This window comes from Perca fluviatilis, chromosome 10 (assembly GCF_010015445.1).
Source record: "Perca fluviatilis chromosome 10, GENO_Pfluv_1.0, whole genome shotgun sequence".
In the NCBI taxonomy this organism is placed as follows: domain Eukaryota; kingdom Metazoa; phylum Chordata; class Actinopteri; order Perciformes; family Percidae; genus Perca; species Perca fluviatilis.
This window is the reverse complement of record NC_053121.1, coordinates 22,479,001-22,503,089: the sequence shown is the minus strand read 5'-3', so window position 1 is coordinate 22,503,089 and position 24,089 is coordinate 22,479,001. Positions and strand designations below refer to the sequence as shown.

The 24,089-nt window shown below is 40.4% G+C and overlaps 1 protein-coding gene across 3 annotated transcripts in view; it reads right to left on the bottom strand.

Moving 5' to 3' along the window:
- mid2 (midline 2) overlaps positions 1-24,089 on the bottom strand; it is a 167,994-nt gene that overhangs the window by 100,182 nt on the left and 43,723 nt on the right. For 2 of the 3 annotated variants that reach the window (XM_039813357.1, XM_039813359.1), the window contains exon 1: positions 14,211-14,472. The exons of the other annotated variant lie outside the window; for it this stretch is intronic. The gene's annotated coding sequence lies outside the window, so the exon portion shown is untranslated. Of the gene's footprint in view, positions 1-14,210; positions 14,473-24,089 lie in introns of those variants that run through there. 3 annotated transcript variants of the gene reach the window in all.

Genomic DNA, 24,089 nt, shown 5'->3' with positions numbered 1-24,089 from the left:
AGACACCAAGAGACTACATTTATTTCACTGAAATGGTTTTGGAAAGAGGAAATGGGGCAACCCCAAAAATGAAACAACCTCTAGTTGACCAGAACACACAAACTGTGCATACAGTATGATTATATAATTGGGATCAAGCTGCACATTAAACTTGTTGAGTTACATTTCCGTGCATTCTTTGACAGGAGCCATGTGTCTCAATGCAGCCGCTTGATGGGATAAAAAGGAATGCTCTCATATATGATTAACTGTCCAGGTTTCCTTTGGCCACCCCCTTTCATTCTCACTGTCTCTCTTCATCTTTTACTCTCTTCTTCCTCTACTCTCACTTTTCTTCCCGCCTACACTTGCCCAACCTTTTCTCTCTCTATCAAATTTAATTTGCCTCATTGGCAAGAACAAAACAAAAAAACATGTTCCCAATGGAGTTTACAGAAAATGCATATACATATGACTAGTGCTGTCAGTTTAACGTGTTATTTATGGCGTTAACGCAAACCCATTTTAACAGCGTAATTTTTTTATCGTGAGATTAACGTTCTTTTTGGCCTAGCAAACTTTGTAGTTTTTTTCACATGCTGTTGCAACAACTAGTAACGTTAGAAAAACCACAACACCACACCGGATCTAGCTAGACTGGAAACAAAACAACAGGCACGCTGCACACGCTTGTTTGGGCTTGTGAGCCGGCCAAAGAGTAGTAGGCGAACGCTACGTTTTGAGTTACTGATCACTATACAATACACTAGTAAGACAATAACATTACACAGTACGATACATTACAATTTTGTATAATTTATATAATTACCATACAATAATATGCAATATACAAATCTGTAATTTTAGCATCCGTGGCAGGCAGATCCATATTTAGCTGCCAAAGAAGCTGCTGTCCCTTCTCCTAGGAGAACTGCCAGCTTAGCTCTCTTCTGGGGTTAACATTGGGAAGTTTGGTATTTTTCCGAAGCGTAAATCTTTACCTAACCACCACCCCCCCTCTCTCCCTCCCTCTCTCTCTTTCTGCAGCAGCCCTCAGAGCGGGGCTGGGTTCATCAACATGTGATTCCTATTCATAGAATGTAAACAGTAATACAGCCAAGCCGGTGTTTCCATTTCACATTCAGTCCAGTTGAGCAGGCTGGCTTAAGCTTAACCCTCTCACAGCTACACTGAGAGGGCTCCTATTACAAAACCAATTTCAAAATAAATCTTGAATGATATGTTGCATTTTGACACATCTTGAGCTGCTATGTTGCTTACATATTATCCATTTAGGATTGGTGTTTAAAGGAAACAACAACACATCTGCAAACACTGCACTGCAAATTTATTACACAATTTAGTCTCAAGTTGCCTGCAAGAGTCCTTATAAGGGGAACATTTCACTTTTTTTAAACAAAAGCTACTTTTCAATTGCCTAGCAAGCATCAGACAGGCTTTAAGGTCAGCCTGCTCTCTTCCACCCCATAGTATGAAAACAAGGCAGCAGGCAGAGCTCTGACTCACTGTACCAGTTAACTTTCCCAGTGTTAGCTCTTGATGGGGAAAATATGGGGTGGGACTCCGGGAACAAGTTATCTCAGTTCACCTCACTGCGCCTCAATGGATCTCATGGAAACTCCCGTTATTATGTGACAAATAACGTCACAAGAAAATTCTGCATGAATGATATTTGCATAGGAAGGGAACTGATCGGTTGGTCCAGTTAATGACGTAGTGGATGTCATCCAAAGTCAAATTTAGCATTGACATGATTTATTGTTTGTAAATATAATCATTTAGCGATAACATACTGATATTTTATTTTTTACTTTATAAACCATGAACACAGTACATGTCTTATATATGTCGTATAAATGAAGGAATGTTTTCCAAATGTGTCTTACAGTTTATGTCATTATACACTAGGGCAGGGACGATTCATCAACGTCATCGATTACAAAAATACGTCAATTTGCATACCGTGCGTTGATGCGTCGGAAAAGAGGAAGATGGCAGTGCCCGTAAGCATGGATTTGTCTGAAGAATCTGCAACTTCAAAAACATCGCCAACGGTCAGCATGATTTATGGTCCTGCAGAGGCTCCACGCAGAGCTTGCGCCGTAGCCTACGTAAGTGGTCTGAAGTTTATACTTGTGCGTTGGTGTGTGCGTCAATGTCTTTAGGAGAATAGCAGGACAGATGTGTGTGTGTGTGTCGGGGGAGTGTGTAGCCAGTTTCATTGGTTATAGTGGAAGCGTAGTGTTGGAGCATCCGCGCCGCATACGTTACGCATGCAATGTAGCCGGAACGGTTAGTGTCAATATGTGAACAGTGCTATGTGTGTGTGTTTTATGTTTTGTTTCTTACACATGACTAGTGTTTGTTTTGTTTACAATTCATGTTCACATGCAGGTGTTTCTCACAGTATTACGGACCCACATGACTCTGCAGTCTTGTCTTTGTAGGTGCGGCTGGGTGTGTGGTTGCATTACACCCACACTCATTTTCACAGCTGTATTTGTTCCCTATGTTCTTTTCCTTGCCTGTCAGCAGTGCTGATGAGGGATGTGTGAAGGACATTTGCTGATGCAAGACACTGAAAATGAAATAAACAATCAATTTTTGTCAAGGCCAAGCCAGACTTGCTAATTGGTTTAAAACATTTATACATGAAAGTGGAATGAAATAAGATTTTCACAGAGTTGTGACAGTGAGTTCAACACACCTCCTCTCTTTCACCCTCCACTTAATGCTTCTGCCTGTTACAGCTTGGCAGCCTGTGGGTAATGAAGTTAATACTGTCAGAAGCCATCTCATCAGCTCTCCGAGGCTCTTTTGCTGCGGTGGGGAGCCTTATCAGGTCTCAACACAACACTGAGTGGCAACCATGCCCCTGCCTCACTTCATGCCGCTTCCATTATTTATGTGCATTTGCCCAGGTGAGAACAAACCCGGGATCAGAATTTGGCAGAACAGCTTATTAGATATTAAGACTCGGCTGAGCATGCTGGAGGGAGGAACGGATGAAGAGTGAGGGAGAACAGAGTTACCGCTAACTGTCAACAAAGGCAAAAAATGTAATCGGTACGCGGGCTTCAAGCCCAATGGCTAATATTTTGCTTGCAGGACTTGGATACACTGTCCATATGTTTGTTCCTAAAATACAATATAAATGTCTTCATTTGTATTACTCTGCCTCTCTGTCTCTCTTGCTTTGCTGCCTGCAGTTTAAAACTTTTAAATATACTTTCGTATTAAGCCTCAATTTGGCTGCTGGAGCCTATTAAAACTATGTTTGCTCATATACACAAAAAATATTGACTAACATTTTCAAAGCTAGTTCACCTTGAATATTGTCCAAGAGCTACAACATTGATTCTGTTTTCTATGACTAAGCACCACAGAACTCCTCAATAACTAATATTTTGGAAGAAAATGATTCCCCTACGTGTATTGACGAAAAACAACATCAAATCAGATGATAGAGAGAAAAAGCACAAGCTGCAGAACTTGAGAAATCTATTGTCTTGCCTTGCAGAAAACAAACTTGCTTGTGTTTACAGTTGACTCCAATTCAGCTTCAATTTTTCTATATTTATATCTGTGTGTATGTACGTGTACAAGAGCATGGCGCCAAGTTAATGGCTTACCTTTAACTGGTATTTTCTATATATATGCAAATTTACTCCACATAGTGTGAAAAAGCAATCTACGCACCACATAAACGGCACTTTCAGCTTCCGAAAAGAGGTTCTTTTCAGTGGGAAATTGCATCCTGTACACCTATATTAGACTGAAATGACTGTCAAGAAAACAATAGCCCTCTGTATAAAGATTGACGATATATTCCTGAAAAGTTTTCCCATTTTGAAAAACCGCTGACGTCTTTGAATGCATCGTTTTTGTGCTCTAAAAGAGCTAACTGATCCATAAGACGCCAGCCACTTTATCAGTATCATGCCAAACTGTATTAGCAAATGATGTTGTCCAAGCTGGTGTTATTGATTCTAGACGACAGAGGCAGACACACAGGTCAATACTAACGTCTCAAAGGTATCAACAATCCCGACAGCTCGTATGACAAATGTCGTTATTAAGAAACATCTCTGAGCAAAAATAGCCTGCTGTGCTACTACAATGGATTTTGGACATTTTTCTTCTTCACTGTAAGATAAAAACCAAAATGTTTCAGGGGGAGGAAAACCTATACTCTTGCAGCTACAGATTCAGCTAGTGTTTGCGGTGATAAGATTGAGATAAAGGAGACAAAGAGTCAAAGGCAGAATGCCTTGGTGGCGAATGTGTGCATCCTTGTGTGTGTGTGCTACCCTAGTGTGCATGCTGTTTCCTAAATCTGCCTGCACCGGCAGCTGGGGCTCAATCTTCCAAGCCGTCTGCACAGCCTGCCAGCCGGGAAATACATTTATGCGCCTGATACAAAAGATAGCACAGATGAAAGACTTGTTGGAGTTGCCTCGGCTGAATCATCCGTAACCTCATTACACACAGTCGGAGTAACGAACCTCGTTTTGGGGACAACTCTGTCTCCCTCCCTCCTTTTCTCAAAAGAGGTGTAAGGGGAGAAAAAAAACTGTGTGAAATGACGAAATGAAATCGACATTTCAATATTTTAAACCCTAGATGGATTTTCCATTTCAGCTCTGGTGGCCTCAGTGAGAAAGGCCTTACTGCTACACCTCATGCTGCATATACATACAGACCATGTGTGTCTGCATTGGCTGCATTTATCCAAATGCAAAAGGAAAATTTCTCATAATCGTTAGATTAAACAGAACTGTATTGAGCCGTCAGCAGCGAGAAAAGGCTGCTTTACCAAAACCATTAAACACAAGCTTTTCTGCTCTAAGTACAGCATTCACCTTGGATCGAAGTCTGTTCACTCAGCCCCAAAAATAATACATCCAGGAAGGCCATTTGCCACTTTAACTGTAGATGTAGATGGTGCCATTAATAAAGCAGGACGTGTTTGTGATGTGTTACTAGACTTTTTTAGTTATTCATTATGACCGGGTGTCAGGGAAAGAGAGAGAGAGAGAGAGAGAGAGAGAGAGAGATAAAAAAAATACAGTAAACAAAAGTAGATGGAAAAAACACAAGAAGGTCAAAAGAAATCAGCTCAAAAATAGATCACACACCCAGAAAGAGAAAAACAATAAGAGCAATAATGTTACGAGAGAGTGGCGAGGTGGGAGACCTTGCCATCCGTGTGACCCCAGGGAGGGGGTTCCTGTCCTCTATCTCGCCCTCTCACTCTACAAAGTCAGAGCCTTCTATTTATACAGCACTGTAATGTTTGGCATTTCCTTCAAGGGGGGAGAGTATGAGCCATTGTTTTCCTTGGCTGCTGTTCGATTGGCTCAGCAGGCTCCATGCGTCGAAATGTCAGAGGCTTGTAGCTCTATATGTTCGATTAGTTTTATTTATCACAGATAAACAATCATTTGTCCCTTCTCGAGATGGGAAATCTTGTTTCTCTGCAACTCAGACAGCTGTTTCATGGATTGGGGTTGTTGTTTTTTCTCTCTCTTCCCTTTGTGAAATATTGATATGAGACATGTTGTAGGTTGCTGATGTGTACATGCTGGGAGAGGTAACACAATCACAACACAACTGTCCAAAGGCAGATCAGAGCTTGCAGCTGCTGCCGCAACAATGATGTTGCAATGATATGCAACACTTAGTCATTGGAAACTCATCTGCAGTGGCGAGCAGTCATTCTAAACTTAAGGAGCAGACAACTCCACTGACAAAGAGGCAGGTAGTTTAATATCACAGAAATATGTAAAAATATGCAGCCAGAATTCTAATGTGAAAGCTTTTTGAAAAAGAAAAAAGGCTTCTTTTTTTTAAACTTGAGGCAAGATGGCGTTAGCTCTTACATACTCTCTAAAACATTTTGAAAAATGTGGTTGTGAATTTAGAAAACAAAAACCAATCCCCCCTCCAAATAGCCCTGCAACTGAAGCTGACACAAATCAATAGGTTGTTAGTTAAACAATAGCTGCCCAACACTGCCGGCATTTTAAAAATAGCCATTCCCCAGGGCACTGCAAAACCAAAGAGAATAATTGTGAAGGTTAACAATGCCTGCTGCTATATCAAAATTGAACTAAACCGATGGCCTGGAAAGAGCTCAGTCCAAGGTTTTTTTGCTGGAGGCAGGTTTACAAGAACTCCCACTAATAGTAATGACGGTCTGGATAAAATGGTCAACTTCAACTTCAGTGGAGCAAGTTTATATTTTATGAAACGGACAATGTTTATAACCTCCTGTGGGTACTGACAGATGATCTCGGTTTAGCAGAGACTCTTAGGAGGATATCAGAGATTCCTAGAGATCGCTGTAACTGTAATCAACCAGCAAGAGAGGAACAGAGCTGCTTTTAGAGAGAAGGTGTTCCTTAAAAATGCCTGCTGGGTGGATGAGTGTGTATGATGAAAGTATGTATGTGCGAGCATGAGAAAGTCGAAGAAAGAGCCAGGTTTTTTTCCCCTCCTCTACCCCCATGACTTCTTGTCTTTGCTCTCTGCTCTATGTAGCTATTAACCCTCCCCAGAATCCTCCAAACATCCTTGAAGCTCAAAAATCTTTTTTCACACCTCCTCCTGTTTACACCTACACTCTCGAACTGTCTCTTTATAGTTATTTTATCTCTCTCAGCCACCGTTCTCCATGCCCAATCCCACTACTTTTTAACACAACTGTGCTGGCATTATGGAGTTGTTCATTTTAGCTCTGTTAAATGGCCCAGAAATAAAGAGAGTGAAAGTTAGTAACAGGTTTTTCACTATAATCTTAATAAAAACTATCTTCTAATGCAGTGACGTTGAGAATATTCTTAGATACTTTTTTTATGTTAGGCATTTTGTAGAATCTTCCATAATTCCATCCTCAGATGAAAAAAACACCTCAACACTATGCTCACATGTCATGATGAAGTACACATGTACAGTATTTACCCCTGGGTCACACCACCATTCCCTGGGCAGAGCTCCCCACCCGCCAACACCTCAATAGCTACTGCATCCCAGAAAGAGGACGTGTGGTACACTCTACCCAACAGAGAGGCTTCTGGTATGGGCAGCATGACGGCAGAACTGGGCCTAACCCCAAGCTCCCGGTGCCAGCAGGTGAGATCATGGGAAACACGTGTGTCTCTTTGGGAGTATACACAGGCAGCTGGCTGTTAACTAGCATGGTGGGAGGTTGGATGCCTCCTCAGCTCAGCTGCTGCTGTTAGGCTGGGGTGGAAAGAAAAGCGCCCTCTCTCCTCCTGTCCTGTTAGACCCTAGAGTTTTGAGTTTTTTGGGGGGTGTTTTGTACACATCAGAGCAACATAGCAAGCTAAGGCTGCGATTCACACCTACAGTTATTTTGGATCAAACCACAACCCAAATATTACTTTGACTACATTTTTGTATTTGGTTGTTTAGGTTCAAGCTGTCAAGTTGCTTGATCATTAGACACAGTATTGGCAGTCAGGATGTCGAAATAAATCTCACATACATTTAGATAACATTTTTACTTCAGCTTAACAAGAAATATTTATTTCTTCATGTTTACAGTTTGTAATATTCTACAGAAAAAAAGTAATTTCTTCCCCCATCTGTCAAGCTTTCATCTCTGCTTTCCCACACTCTTAAAGCTCCTCTCATTCACACATTTCTATTTACATCACCAAACAACAGTATCAATCCAACACCAACAACTGAACAGAGCTATCAGCTGTTAATGGAGTATAACTCATTGTAGATATCAATATACACTTCAAGTTGATCTCTCTATATTAAACTCAGCACCTGCACCTGCACTCCTTTCCAAAATCTTTCTGAGGCATCTGCGTACATCTGTTCAAAGTCATCCGAGTTCAAATTACATTTTTCTCACCTCCCAAATCAAACTAAATGACATGTAAACTGAAAGTGGAAGAAAGACCTCAGAATCCTCAAATGATCTTGGAGTGAATGCCGCTCAAAAATAATAGATTGTTAATGTGGCCAATGTAACTGTCCGAGGTGCAATCTAGCGAGCTCCCTTGCTGATTACGTTTGCAAAGGCACCACTCGCAAGGAGCAATGGCAGACAATTAGATTTCAGCCTCGTGGGATTCCAATCCACATTGATGCTGTGTAATGTTATCAAACTCTCTGGACATCCAGCCTTTACCCCGGGGGAACACAAGCCAATAAACATTTTGTTGGTTTGATGTAGTAAACGTGTAAACAATTCACCTGTTACTGTGACAGATCTTTGAAGTAAAGCTTGTAATCTGTCGCACACATGCTCCACGAGATAATTTATTTATGACACTAGAACTGTGTATGTAATCCATTATCCATGTGCACCACACTTGTGTACAGTACAGTGTAGAGCTGGGCAATATATCGATATTATATCGATCATGACATGACTAGATTTCGTCTTAGATTTTGGATATCGTGATATGACATAAGTGTTGTCTTTTCCTGGTTTTAAAGGCTGCATTACAGTAAAGTGATGTCATTTTCTGAACTTACCAGACTGTTGTAACTGTTGTATTATTGCCTTTACCCACTTAGTTATTATATCCACATTACAGATGATTATTTATCTCAAATCTAAGTATGAAGATATTTTGAAAAAGCACCAATTGTCAACCCTAGGATATCGCCGCAATATCAATATCGAGGTATTTGGTCAAGAATATCGTGATATCTGATTTTCTCCCTATCGCCCAGCCCTAGTACAGTGTATATCACACTGCCAATAATGTAAACTGAAAAGGCTTGCACTTGTCTCAGATGACACTGGGACACAGAGATGGAAGAAGAAATGCAAAGACAGGAATATAATAAGTTATGTTATATATAATATATATATTCGCCTCGTTCATTCTTTAAGTGTATATTGGTCTTCATGTGTTTCAGATTATTGGTTTCCAAACTTTTCTTTTCTAGGTCAGTGGGTTGTTGAAGCTGGAATTGGTTCAGCCTGTAGCCCCGAGCTAAAGCCTGGGCCTCTGCCTGCAGCTTAATGGCTTTCACTGGTTTACCTTCAGAGAGCATGACATGCTGCTAGTTTGTCGTCTGAGCAACCCCCGGCTCCACACATGTAAAGTTATTACCTAATGAGCAATGTTTATTAGGTAATAACAGTGCAGTTTTTGTATTAAAAGCAACCTGAGGTCTTTATCCTCTACGTAGTCAAGAGAGGTACTGCAGTGAGTCTGTTAACATCCCAAATGTCCTTCCTAAATAATCCAGTTTTGTTCCGGACATATACTGTAGTTTAGATGCCCTTCAGAAGAAAAAATCAAAATCTCGCAAGCTTAGTTTTTGCTGTGAAATATTAGTCTGGGCAACATCCACTAAGGATTGATTGAGAGAAACAGCTGGAGGCCGGATCAATCAGCAAACTATGGGATGTGGATTAGATGATGATGATCACCACATTTGGCTTGTGGCTCTGATTGGTTAAATACTGACCAAATTAAATGCAAAGTAATTTAGATCTTGCAAAAGTAAATGTCCGTTGATCCTTGCTAGACCTCAGTAAGCAAAGTGAACCTCATCGGCTGGCTTTAGGAGGCTAATAATTTAGTATACAAGCCTTTACATTTAGGGACAACTATAAAAGTTTGAGAAATCCCAAAACATTCAACTAGTCTTTGGTTTTGGAGCAGAAAACATCATCTTTTCTTCAGTATTTTCCCCAAATATTCCTTATTATACGTATGTGTGTTCTGCTCAGATAGTGTCGCATGCCAGCTGAACAAGTGAATGCAACTGCTCATTCAAAGTCTGAACTTTTCAGTTAAAAAAGCAATGAGGTAGATGTTTAACGCCAAACCAGAATCACCATAAAATCACATTAATGCTGTTTTTGGCCCGAAGGAGAAAGTTAAGCAATGTGGTGCTATGCTCTTTGCTAAACTACATGCAGTATGAAATGTATCTGGGAGAGAGGCTATGCCTTCACTCAGTGCAATGAAGAGATCAAAGGAGTCTGGAAACAAAAACAGGAGGCAATCTGTCACACCATACATCCATCCATGCTATGTCTGCCTCGACTCCCACATTCATTCCCTTGATCCATTCTATATCACTTAGAAACCATTCCCTCTGCTAATGAATACTCCCCAGTAAAGACTTAGCAATCTGTTAGTTGCAATCAGTTTTTGTACATTCCACAACTAATCACTACAGCTTTCACATACGCATTTCACACATAATTTCACCTACATCATGCTACTCATAACTGTGGCTATAAAAGTGAGTATTTTTTTCACTGAAAACAAGATTTATATTGTCTTTGTTTGGCTAATATGAATAACATGAAGGCATTTACTTATCTCAACTGCTGTCTGCTCCTCAGGCAAAACTGGGTTGCCAGTTATTGCAAAACTATTTGTGTTGCACCTCAGTCTACTGCAAGAAGTAAGTTTAATCTTAGAGTAGAAGAAGGGAGGAGTTTTTTTATTATAATATAATGTATGATTTTCGAGTGGATGAGGGATATGATGAGTCTCTTCTAAAACAGTGCCTGGTTAAGGCCCAAGGAATGAAACTGCTCTTCCATCTGTTATGATACTTCCCATTTAAAGTGCTCATATTATGCTTTTTGGCTTTTCCCCTTTCCTTTATTGTGTTATATATCTTTTTGTGCACGTTATAGGTTTACAAAGTGAAAAAGCCCCAAATCCAGCCCAAAAGGACTTACCATCTTCCAGAGAAAACACAGTTCACAAACTGCTCCAAACAGCTCTATTGTAGTCCAGCCTTTACTTCCCTGACGAACGTGCGTCACTTTGTAACACATGTTGTAATGCTCGCCTAGCTGCTAGCGTGGCACTCCCTCATACTCTGCAACTGACTAGCTAGCAGTACTTACTGCGCATGTGCGACTCCCAACAAAGATGGTACAGAAGTAAGATGTCTCACTCTGTAGCTAAAACAGAGAGCTCAACGCACAGGGTGAAAAGAGGAGCTGCAGCAATGTGCAGTACAACAAATATATGGTGTTTTCTGAAAATGAAACCACATAAACCTATTCTGGTACAACCTCTAAACAATAATGAACCTGAAAATGAGCATAATATGAGCACTTCAACATAGGTAGAGCCACGCTTCCTTCTTTCTGTTCCAACTACTGTGGTTAATATGAAGCTTGTTACATATCCCTGTTGCACGTATTATGGAGATATATTTTGAAAAAGAGCTTTCTGTCACAACACACATATTGGCATATACAGTACAACTAAGAACATCTTGAAGACCATTCAATACTATGATTATGCTTACTTCAATGCTCCCAACACAATACTTTTATACCCAGCATAAAAGCATGTCCTCCTGGGTATTGCTGCTATTGTATAAAAGTAATTTATTTACCAAAATAACACAAACACTGAAAACTAACAGCATATTTAAACCAAGGCCAGACAATGAGTCAGATGATGTTATTTATCAATAGGAAATATAACTGGCAGCAGTACCAACTTCAGACTGTTTCAAAGTTTCATCAAGGTAAATGGAGGACTTTCAAGACCTTTTAATGCCACTTAGAAATTAGATGTACGACTTATGTCACCTCTGAAATGAAGATGAAAAAATGTTCTGCCTAACTGGGCTTATTTCTAAGCTGCTGAACAATAGACTTTATTTAAAAGTTGTCAAGGACTTTTGAGGACCTTGAATAAAGGTGAGAAACACCATATAATTTATGATCTAATAAGTACCCGCAGACACCTAGATAAATCAGATAAATGTCACAAGTCACTAAATGTAAAAAATGGCCAAAGGGCAATCAGATATATTATTTAGATATTTTTTTTCTATTGTTTAGTGACCTGCTGTGCTGTGTTATTAACACCCTTTTATGGTCTGATGGTTGCAGTTACTGCACACAAAGTCAAAGGATTCAAAGCATTAATTATCATCAGTATTATATTCCAGTTAATTTGTACAATTCTGCATTAAAGGGAAACATGCCTTTTACAATCCAAACCATGACTGTTACAAGCCATTGGGCATTAAAGCTTTATGTTAATGACCAATAAACAAATAAATGTATCTCCCTTGATCCATTAAGTTCAGTTTGACACCATATAGGACGACAATGGTTCTTTAAAGCTACCACTTAACCTTAATCTCCTTGCTGTCTTTGGTTAATAGTGAATTTAGGCCCAAAAGACCAAATAAAATAGGTTAACAGCAGGTGAAACAGACACAAAATAGTGAGCTTTGCAATGTGCCTTGGAGCACTGACAGGGAACAGCACCCACCTTTCCTCAGAGCATGAGAGGAGAGAGACTCAGGGAGTTGGATGGAAGGAGACAGACGATTGATGCATGGATAAACCAAGAGAGAGAAAAAAGACACTTACTAGAATGAGAGGGGGGAAGGGAGGATAAGAGAGACCACAGGAAAACAACCCTAAAGATAGACAGTCAGTCAGGAAAGGGAATGTATGGCTTTTGAAGGTATAAGTGGCAGCCTAGAGCATTGACTCTTGTTTATTGAGATGGAAGCAGACATGAGTGTGCCGATGTGTAATCGGCCTTACGAGCTACATTGTGTAATGGAAAGAGACAGGGCAGCTCTGAGGCTCTATGGCAAAAAAAACAGAACCGGGTAAACTACTACTACAGTGCACGACATGCACAGGGTTGATTGGGTTTGTGCTCTAAGTCCAATTTATCATGCTTTCGCTTTGCACAGACAGAGAAAGAGAGGGGCAGAGTATCAATCTGTGAAAAAGGATTTAAGATTTAGCAATGAGCCACTGATTTAAGTTAATGTTACAGCCCAATAAAAAGCAGCTCACTACTCAAGATGTTCTCTGTTCATCTTCTAACAACAGTGACCTTCCCTGTTAAAGCCACCCTAACACCTTAGCACACAGAGGCATTCAAAGCAGCCCAACAACAACCACATTCCCTCATACTGTCAGCTGAGCTCAGCGGGATCATCAGCACATAGTTCAGCACTGCATGAGCTGAATTATGTGCAGCGACACTTCAACACTCTCCTGACAACTTTGTGCATTTCAACACAATTTGACAGGGTATTAATTCTGGGGCACCAGCTTACTTCGCTACTCTGTGGCAGATTTGTTTTTGATTCTAAAGTCATTGCTCCAGATCAGCTGAAATCAGAAAGGAAAGATTTGGGCTTCATCTGTGTACAAACTATATGTGCATTTCTGTCAAACTATTATTATTCAGTGAGACTGACGCGTCTTCGGGAATCTTAAAATGTCAAAAATGAAACAAGACTCAATTTACGTTAGATATTGCACAACAATCACATCTAAACTCTTAAGACGAGTATTACAGGGGTATTACAGTGATACTTAAGAAAACAATAAAGGTAATTTCACTATTGATTATCGAAGACACGCCTCAAATTCTACAGTACAAAAATATATAATAACAGTTCAGGTCACTGCTTTTCTGTTGGAAGAATGAGAATGCCAAGAGGACCCATACAAAAACTACAGATCAAATGTAAATAACCCAAAAAAAAAAAAAGAAAGCGTGCAGCTCCCCAACTGAGGCTGAAACTAACATAAGCCCTAACATATGCAGAGGGACACATGTGCTTGTTAAAACTGTTTCACATACTTTTGCAAACAGCAACACATGAATCTCACTGCTGAATCATTCTAATAAGAGTAGGCTATGCATCCTCTGTGCAGCAGGGGTACCCAAAGTAGGGTACGGGCCACTTTATGGTCCGATGGGAGTTACAGGCGACTTCCAAGCAAAATGTAGAAATCATGTAATTTTACCATTCCCAGTGAGAAAAAACTGTTAATCTTATATTTAGTCTCAGCACACATATCTACACAGAATACTGTCTAATTTGGTAGCTTGCTAAACCAACTGTCCATATCATATATGGCAAAACATCACCGCGTGTCTTTAGACATGAAAACACACAATAAACCCTGTCCATAAAGCACCAATGTGTTTGAGTTTGAGCATTATACCAGCAGTCTTTTTCTGACAGGTTTGTTTGAATCTGGTCCATTCAACAGAAAGCTAACGGAGAACACAACAACACAATGTCAGTGGATGGTGGAAAAAATAACCCCCGGTTCCCGTCACTATCCCCGGGCGCCTTTCTCACCCCGGGGGGGGCCCCAAACCAAACCCCCCCACCCCCCCAAACCCCCCCAAACCCCCCCCCGCGGAAAAAAAAGGGCCCCCACCACAGACACCTACCAGCTTTACATGCCGAACTCTCTTTTCTTCTGTCATCTTGAACGTAGCCCGAAATGAAGTTAGAAGAAACAGAGGAGAAATGGACAGACAGATCCGAGCCGGGATACTGTAGAGGACTCCTTCTCCCAAAGTCTGTTCCACACGGCGCAGCGCAAAATACCAGCCCGGTCCGTTCAGTCAGTGGTGCTGCACCGCTCCGCTGGCGACAGCACACGGGCAAGCGGAATATTCAACTTTGGCAAAATGAGAGAGGGAAGGAGACACACCGAGAGCGAGCGAACGAGAGAGAGAGAGAGAGAGAGAGAGAGCAGCCACAATCACAGGAAAGCGGCTCCTCCTACCCATACAATACAAAAAGCAAAAGCGAGCAGATAGAGAAGCATTTGGGCATGTTACTCCAAACTGTAACGCACTGTCACTGTAGCTTAATAACTAATTTATTGAGTAGCAGCAGACTACACGTCACACTTATTCATGCAGTTTATTTGATAATCCAATTTAAATCTGAGTGCAAAGTGGATGATGAAAACTATCGACTTTATGGAATGAAGTTGAACTATAGCGTTTCTGCTCAGTAACAGGGTCACACAATGAGGTCACCAACGGTAACAGAGGCAGTTAGAGGAGATGACAGCAGTTTTCCAGCCTGCATGACGAATAAATTAATAACCACAATTGCCCTTCATTTTCTTTTCTAGAAAATGATGCAACCCTGGGTAATAAAGCAGGCCTCAGATATTAAACGTCCTGCGTTCTTCTTTACTATCAATAAGTAAAACAGGGAGGTAATTCCATGTTCAATTGCGCACTAAAAAAGGCCCAAAGGTGGTAATTAGAATATTCATAGATTTCAACATGGGCAAAAGTGGTTTATAATAAGGGCGATATCACACTTTAATTTCCTGGATTAATTACATGATTGTGTGTGTGTGTGTGTGTGTGTGTGTGTGTGTGTGTGTGTGTGTGTGTGTGTGTGTGTGTGTGTGTGTGTGTGTGTGTGTGTGTCAAGTAATGCCTGTGTGTTTTAGTGTGCATGTAATACTCCAACACAGTCTGTCTGTTACTTGATGGTATGTCCCACGTTTATTGTATTGCAGTGTGTGTGTGTGTGTGTGTGTGTGTGTGTGTGTGTGTGTGTGTGTGTGTGTGTGTGTGTGTGTGTGCTTGGAATCAGAGGTTTTGCAGAGCCTTTCAGTAGACTGCTGTAGCGTGCTGTTGCTGTTCTCTGCCAGCCTGTCCTGCACCTGTCGGACCCAACACTGCTTGTAATGCAATTTATTCCCCATGCATTGCTCTCTGCATTAGGGGCACATATACACTGGTTAAACTGTGGGTGCCTCATAATAACAGATGCAAAAAATAGCCAGATTCATGTAATATTGATGTAAATGCTTCTCAAAACTGATCACATACTGCTTTAGGCTCCTACAGAGTTTAGAAAGGTGTATTTGACATTTTGACAAACTGTATAAAAAGTATTTAAAAGCCAAGTTCAAAGGATGCTTTGAAGACTTATTTCTGACTCCAAAAATGTCTCATCACTGGTCATGTCAAATACCAAAACCTTTTTCCTCTTTTATCAAAGGCAGTAGCCTATATACAAAGCTCCAATAAAACTTTACTGAAGTCACTTTTGAGGCATCACTGCTAGCTATAAGAGATCAAAAGTAGTATTGTCTGTTACTGAAGACATACATTTAGATTTCTGAAATGTGAAAAACTTGTATCTAATAGTTTACCAGCGAGTCAAATGAGCCTACAGTGTAGAAAGAATCAAAACACAGTAAGTAGGCTGCTGTAGGTAGCCAGACAAGGTGTGGCCGGACAAGCAGGTGTGCTCTATGGCTGTCAACAAGAGACACCGCAAATGTTCTGAGAGACTGTCTGTTTCTTTGAGCTTTCTGTTTACTATATTTACCAGTCTGTTTATATTCAATATACATCAATCTACAAACACAGATGTCATGCCTTTTCTTGTCTTGATAACTGTTTGTGGACCCGCCTCTTTGCTCTTCCTGTCTGTAATGTCGGCCTCCCAGTGTGCAAATCTGTTCTGCACTGTACAAGGTACAGTCTATCTGCTGTGATTGTTTTTCCACCAAGATACTGGAAAATCTTGTTACTGTTAAAACCAAGGTGGTGTTTCCAGACAAACCGGTAGAATAATGAATTTGTTTTTTTTCTCATTTACACGCTCCATGCTAAATTCTCACACAGTTTCTGTATGTGATAAGAATTTCTTAAAGGAACACCTCTTCTTGAGTACATGGTTTGAGCAAGTCACATGTAAATATTAAGCTTTAATTCTCACAGGCGAGAATCTGACAAAATAGTTGGTTGATTGACTGCACAGATTTTAGCCTGGATCCAGCCCCAGGCATCCATTAGTGCATCTTCACTCAGATATCCTCACTGACCACGTGGACATCTGATTTTTGGGACTGGGAGTCGTCTCATCTGAAGGCAGCTCCAGCGTCCAGCACTCTAAATGAACTCAGCAATTTGCGGTGCTGGACAGTGCTGTTGTGTGTTTACTCGTTTGTGCAGAGCAACCACTTGCTGCAGGGCTGAGATTGGTCAGATGATTGCTACTGATCATTTGTTTCAAGACTGGCTTGAGCTACTAGGACTCACTTGCTTCTGCACTAACTGTTATTACACCATACTCCCATGTGCTTACACCAAATATACCAATAAAAATGTATTATAGTAGTAGCATTTTATTTAAAGAACCTAGTTCAGGTAGTCAACTCGAGTCTGCCGTTAAACTCACATGAGATACTCTCTTTACTGCAAACATGTATCTAATGCTTCAGTGCTTTGTTAGCTCTTTTGCTGCCATACTGCTCTTTTAAAGCTATGCTGTCACTTGTGGCTGCTACTGCCGCTGCCTTTGCTGCTCCTCGTCATATAGCATTTTAAAGGCCCACATCTATCCCAGCAACCTGATAAGTCCATGTTTCCCCTGGGGGTAAAGTTATTGTCTTCACTCCCTACTCCCTGCGGTGCTGAGTTTGGTGCTTCTTTGGGAGGAGTGACGAGGTCATAGCCTAGATGCCAAATATCAATGCTATATATGTAGTCTACATTTACATAAAAAAATCAATTCCTCGTGAGTTGGCTGCCTAATATATTTTAGTTTTAATGAACTCTTGATTCGAGTTGGGAAATGATTCTTAAATAAAAAGTTACTTGGTAAAAGATTAATTTACTTTGCCACATGTTGCTGGGACTCTGATATTACTGCATTACTGTATGGTAAAATTGTATTGAAGCAGCATTTATTTGACTGTATTTAAATGGAAAGTTTACATCAGAAAACAAAAGACATGACAAAAAGTGTGATAATTACTTATCAAAGATGGCAGAATGAGGACAGGCTGGAGGACTGAGGCTGCTGTCCACAGTAAACACAGTGGCCACTGGAGACTTGGCCTCACTATTGTACTGCTGTGGCCCAGGCATGGGGCATATTACATATCAAATTACCATCAGTGCCAGTAACAATGTATTGTGTGTGTGTGTGTGTGTGTGTGTGTGTGTGTGTGTGTGTATGCACACGCGCATTTAGAAGTGCATGATAAATCACCAACACCACCACACAGTGTGTCCAGAGGAAATGCATCAGCTCCTCTCTTCCTCTTTCCTCTCCCAGCCCACAGATCATCAGGGACTTATTGTACCGCACCAGGCTGTCTGTGTACTGCAGCAACATGAAGTGATGGGGAAAAACGCTCACAACAGGGACATAAAAAAACCTTTGTTCCCTTTGGAACATAGGAATTCTTTGGCCTAGTGCAGAAACCTCAAGAGAGTGATCTGGTATTCTGTGCCTGCCTGTGTTTCTTACTATTGTGGTGCACTAATATGTACACTGCTGTGGGAGTGCTGATCATTTCATTTCATTCCAATTTCACTGAATTGTGATTCTTTAATTACAATCTCACTCATCCTTAACCTGGTGAGATAGCTGGGAGACGTTAGATAGTACTGTGAAAACCTTTAGCCGCCTCACTTTCATTTTCAACAAATGTTTCCAGTAATCTAACCGCACTTCACAAAGCAGAAACAATGTCAGCCTTGTAACTCAAACAACCAATTCATATTTATTTCTCCATTATTTTATTGTGATAAAATGCCCCAGGTTGGTAGTAAGACTTTCAATGTAGATAAAGGTGACATCCTCTAGGCCATCCTTCTTCATTTCAAATGGATGCCCTCATAAACAGATCAATGAAATAATCAGACAAGTTGCTGGGTGTGGCATCACTCCATCAGCTTTCCAATAGTCTTGCAACCTCAAATCTGATATTTTTCACCAATAGAGTCAGACTGCAGACATTATGTTTTTACTTTCACCTACATAGGCAAAAACTAAATTTGTATGTGACACAGCAACAAGCTGTGCTTCTCCAAGTGAAGAATTGAAGGCACTGTGGTTTGTTAAATGTTGGCATTTTGAATTTTATAGAATGGAGATGGTGTGCTTTTCCCTCTGGAGTCCTTAAAGTTACTGTTAAACATTGTGTGCAATTCTAACTTGTCACTTAGACTGATGTAAATGTGCCCAAAGTGCCAGCTCTGCTACTGCAGACATACCACCTTAAGTAGAATCTATAATCCATCCATCTGCTTCCTCCAGGATGTAATTTGACATATTGAAGGGATTCCTAATTGTGAAGTGGTGCATATATTTAGAAGGCAACAGGTCAGATCTGTATAAGAAAACTAGATTGGTGCTGGCAGTGTAAACCAAACTGAATACAGTATTTAAATGGCCAAGTTCAAAGGATGCTTTGAAGACTTATTTCTGACTGTTGCCTCCAAAAATGTCTCATCACTGGTCATGTCAAATACCAAAACCTTTTTCCATAGGACATAGCTTTGAAATAACGCTATGTCCTTTGAATGGCAACTTGTGTGTGTGTGTGTGTGTGTGTGTGTGTGTGTGTGTGTGTGTGTGTGTGTGTGTGTGTGCGTGCACATGCTCAGCAGAGGGAATGCCCAGACTTTCTTATCATAGTCACATTGCCTTCTTCACCCTCTGGCTCCACACCAAGACAGGCTGGAGCCGAGCTCAGACTGTCCACAGACAGAGCCAAATCTAAGGAGTGACTACTACTAAAAAAACACAACAAAAAATGATGAAAACAAAATGTCCACTTTCCACCTATTGACATATTATTTATAAGGGCATTTGGATAGACGTAGCAGTGATCTATGTGCTGCCATATTTGTGAAATAAGAGAGACAGGACATCAGATTATCTTTCTAACTGTATTTGACCTTTGCAGCTGAACTGCGAGCCTGGACTTTATACTACACATTGGCAAGTATAAACAGAGATTTTAATAGTTTGTATAGCCCCTTAACACTATTTGTCATAATTACAGTGCTTATCTAGCCAGTAATGTTCCTAGATCATAATTTATATTAGATAATATTGGGACATTATAGAACTCAGATGCATTAAGGGGCTTTGCGCTACCTCATTAGGATTAGCAGACAAAAAAACATGCACAACCAATTTGTCAAAAATAGGTGGATGTCTGATGGAGACTAGAGCTTGAAACAGTCATGTGTACATTTTGAGAGGAACTTAATGTACAGCACATGTATTTTATGGTTAACTATTGAAGTATGCTGTGCCTGTGCACAACCTAGAAACATGCAATTATCTTTCCTTTCAGAAGATGTACTAAATGCATCAAAATATAATTACGACCACATTGCATATAAAAAAAGAAAAAAAGGTCACCAGACCAGAGAAGAGAAAATCAAAAATGGAAAAGATTATAGACCTTATTAGTAAAAATAACCGAAAACACTCAACACATTTAGAAAACAGAAAGCAGAAAACATTACAGCAAACACTACCCAACACCAAGCGTTTCATGACAACACTGTAATACTCGTGTAACTTCATCTGATAGGCTTTCATTATAGCAGGGCTGTCTGTAACCTTTAAAGACAATCTGGAGTCAAATTCAGCTTTAAAAACTTGTTTTCATAATGTCACGTTCGTGTTTTCTGCTTGAGAAGCTGCTCAGCTTGGGAACACGCAGCTTGTTGTCAGCTGTCAGAATCTTTAGAATCACGGGAGCTGCTTTTTCTTTTCTTTTTTCTAAAGCTGCAACACGTTGGTGCTTGGTAGCACCAGACTGTATCACAGTTAGCAGAGTGGTTTGTTTCCAGAGGCCAGAGGATGACTTGTTTTTGTGTGTGTGTTGCAGTTAGTTTCAAATACAGCCCAACTGGGACACATTGAGCTGCTCTCATTAACAGTTAGTGGGTCCCTCCACACTGCTGCTTCATTACTGGTGTCTGTCACAAAGCCATTATTATGTATTTTACTTTATGATGACCTAATGAACTGCAGGGGTGGATTTTAAACGGCTCATAAAAACAGTGTTGAAGAAAACAATATATAGAAACGACGAGGCAGAAGGCAAGACATGGGAGTTTACGAGTACAGCGCCAGATTAGTTGATGGCAGCCCTAAAACGTCACTATATTGTTGTTACTTCAAATTCATTCTTTTGTCTAAAATCCAAAACTCCAAACCCGATTACAGGATTGATTTGTTGAACAAGTACTGACCTGTCACTCAAGGAAAATGAACCGACAAAGAAAACATAAGAATGAAATACAAATGATTGATACTAAACTGTATAATGACTACTTCTCTCTAAGAGACTTTCTTCATAGGACAGCCTTTATTGTCTACATTGCAGATATATTTACGATTGAAGAATTACATTTCTAAATAAATGGAAAAATTTTTGTTATTCCACTGATCACAGTTTTAGCTGACAAATGTTACTGATAAAAAACAAGATTGCATGAGAAAACTGAAAAATGTACAGTACAGGCCAAAAGTTTGGACACACTTTCTCATTCAATGCGTTTTTTTATGACTATTTACATTTTAGATTCTCACTGATGGCATCAAAACTATGAATGAACACATATGGAAATATGTATTTAACAAAAAAGTGTGAAATAACTGAAAACATGTCTTATATTTTAGATTCTTCAAAGTAGCCACCCTTTGCTTTTTTTATTAATAAGGGAAAAAAATTCCACTAATTAACCCTGACAAGGCACACCTGTGAAGTGAAAACCATTTCAGGTGACTACCTCATGAAGCTCATTGAGAGAACACCAAGGGTTTGCAGAGTTATCAAAGCAATAGCAGGTTATTCAATGTGCCATACTTTTGATTAAATTTGGATCACAGATCCAGCCTTTAAAATACATTCCAAATTAGAGTGCTGCTTAGTATTGGTCAATTATGCAGATATGGTCAATTATGTAAAATGCATACCTCACATCCCCTGGGTACCTTGGAAGTCGTTTAGGATTACAGACATTTAGAATTGGCTCACTCACCTTATCTCTGTCACAGTGGACCAATAGGGCCCCCCTGCTAAGCACTTATAATTTCATTTCCCTTTTTGCAAAGACCTTTTGCTTCCTCCCAAGGGTAGCCTGCTAAAACCTGGGACTCTGCACACTGCATTAGTTGTAGCCTCAATAACTTTTCCCCCCTCCGTTTGGATAGCTTTACTGTGTAATCATTGAGTGGTTCTTAGACTCAGAATCAGATGACATGACGGGGGGCTGCACTGAGGACAGTTTGGCTATTCTCGCTTTGCCAGACCTTCCTCCACGGCGCTGCGGAGGAGGGTCTGGCTAGTCCACATAGCATTCTGGGATGGGAGAAAAACGTGCTCTGGTTTATTGGCATTTCTTCAAACCAATCACAATCGTCATGGGCAGCGCTAACCTTTGCACAGAGCCACTGCAAAATAGCCTCGGGAAAGAACTTGTTTTGGTGGAACGTGTACGTTCAAAAGTTGTTTAGGTCGTGCAACAGAAAACTCAGATTGGACAGAGAGTCTAGCTGTCTGGATTTACCCTGCAGAGATCTGAGGAGCAGTTAACCATAGTCCTCATAAATCCACCAGAGTTTAAAATTCCTACACAAAGAAAGCTGACGGTAACAGACATCAGCGAAAAGACATGCATCTGGCAGAATTTCCTGCGACACCGGAGCAATCCCGGAAGTGGAACGTCGTGGATATAGACTACAGTTTCGCTGACAGATGATTGGAGAAGTGCTCAACCTGATCAGTCACTGTATGTGTGTGTGCGCGCGTGTGTGTACAGTATATACTATACAAGCACAACAGTGAGAGTGACTTATTACATATAGATCATGTATGAGACCGTCAACTGAACCAAAATAATCAGATCTGACACTGCATTGTTGGAAATAAATCGTCACTAGTCTACAATAAACAACATAACTGGTTATTGGTGAACAAAGCAAGAGTGTACTGTACACGCTGCTAATGCAGCAGAAGTAAAAAAGACAGAGAGCCTGTGAGGGAGACTGGAGACATAAAAAGCAAAAACACGGAGGAGGCAGATATAGAAAATATGGGTCAGACAGAGAAAGACAGGAAAAGCTAATGTAAATCAGAATGTGTAAACATGTACAGGCCTAATCTCATTATCCCTCATCCTCCTGGGTATGTGATGCTTGATTAAAGCAGGAGATGAAAGAAAAGAGGTAGAGGACATAGACGGAGGTAGGAGGGAGGAAGGTGATTAAGTAACCGAAGAAGAAAGAAATAGAGATTGAGGGATTGTATGGAGCAGGCCATGGTAAAGCCTACAAAGTCTACAGCGTATTGTATGCTAGGAGCTGTGCAGCACTCATGAACATATGAGGGATGTATTTGCAGCATATTAAAACAAATGGAGAGCTTATGTCAAATTGCATGAAATATGAAGATAATCTCATCTGAAAACATGTTCTTTTGTGAAACCATTCAAAATACATGGGGACTATATGGATGTGAGTATTTATGTGACGACGTGCAAGATTGTAGGTTTTGTAATCATGATTTTTTCTCTAACAAATGGCCCTTCCAAATATCTCTGTTAACGTTGTGAAAATTATTTCTGTAAAATGGCACTATGACCGTTAGGAACAACAGTTAGAAATCAATTTAAGCAAACTCTAACCAACTGTATTGGAAAAGTATCTTATTTGCTACAGAGCATATGCCAAGAATACAATGATTGCATTCAAATCAGAGTGGGGTAATATTTGCACTTCATACTCTAATTAAGTGTGAAAACTGCTTAGTATAATTTCTGTAACCAAGGTCAAGATGAGTTTAGCCTTCATTAAAATAAGGCCATATTTTCCATTACACTTGTCTGTTTTTGTCAAAAAGGATATGTTTCTGTTTGAGCTCTATTTTCATATGAATTAATGGTGCAAAGTCCAGCATGTAGCAGGCAAAGAGGCATTTTCCTGAGATGGAGTAATTTCCTTACCTACACCGTACACAGTATTTGGGTGACTTGCCATGCAAAACAGCTGTAGAAGAGGGACAGTAGGGGGAACATCACTTCATCCATTTGTGTTTCATCCATCCCCTCTCATTTCTGCCTTTCCTGTCCTTCTTTCAACTAGGGAGTAGTCTCGCATTGCCAGACCTATCTCCACAGCGCTGTGTCAGCACCGGAGTATGACCTGGCTAAACCGCTCATCTAGTCTGGGATAGGGGAAAAAACGCTCTGGCTTGTTTGTATTTCTTTTAACCAATCACAACTGTCCTGGGCGGTGCTAAGCCCCAGATGCAATGATGGTGCCCTTGAAAAATAGATAGGGGAAGGGGAGGGATATCTGGCACTGTCAGGCTTTATCCAAGCACTGTACATTTGGTGAGCCAGACTAACGTGAGAGGGACTATTAAATTATAATCAATATTACACATTAAGGTCAAAATGAGGCTAATCAGCACATTTATTTATGTAAGAAGAGAACTGTCAAGTACCAACTGTAAAATACAGTAGCAG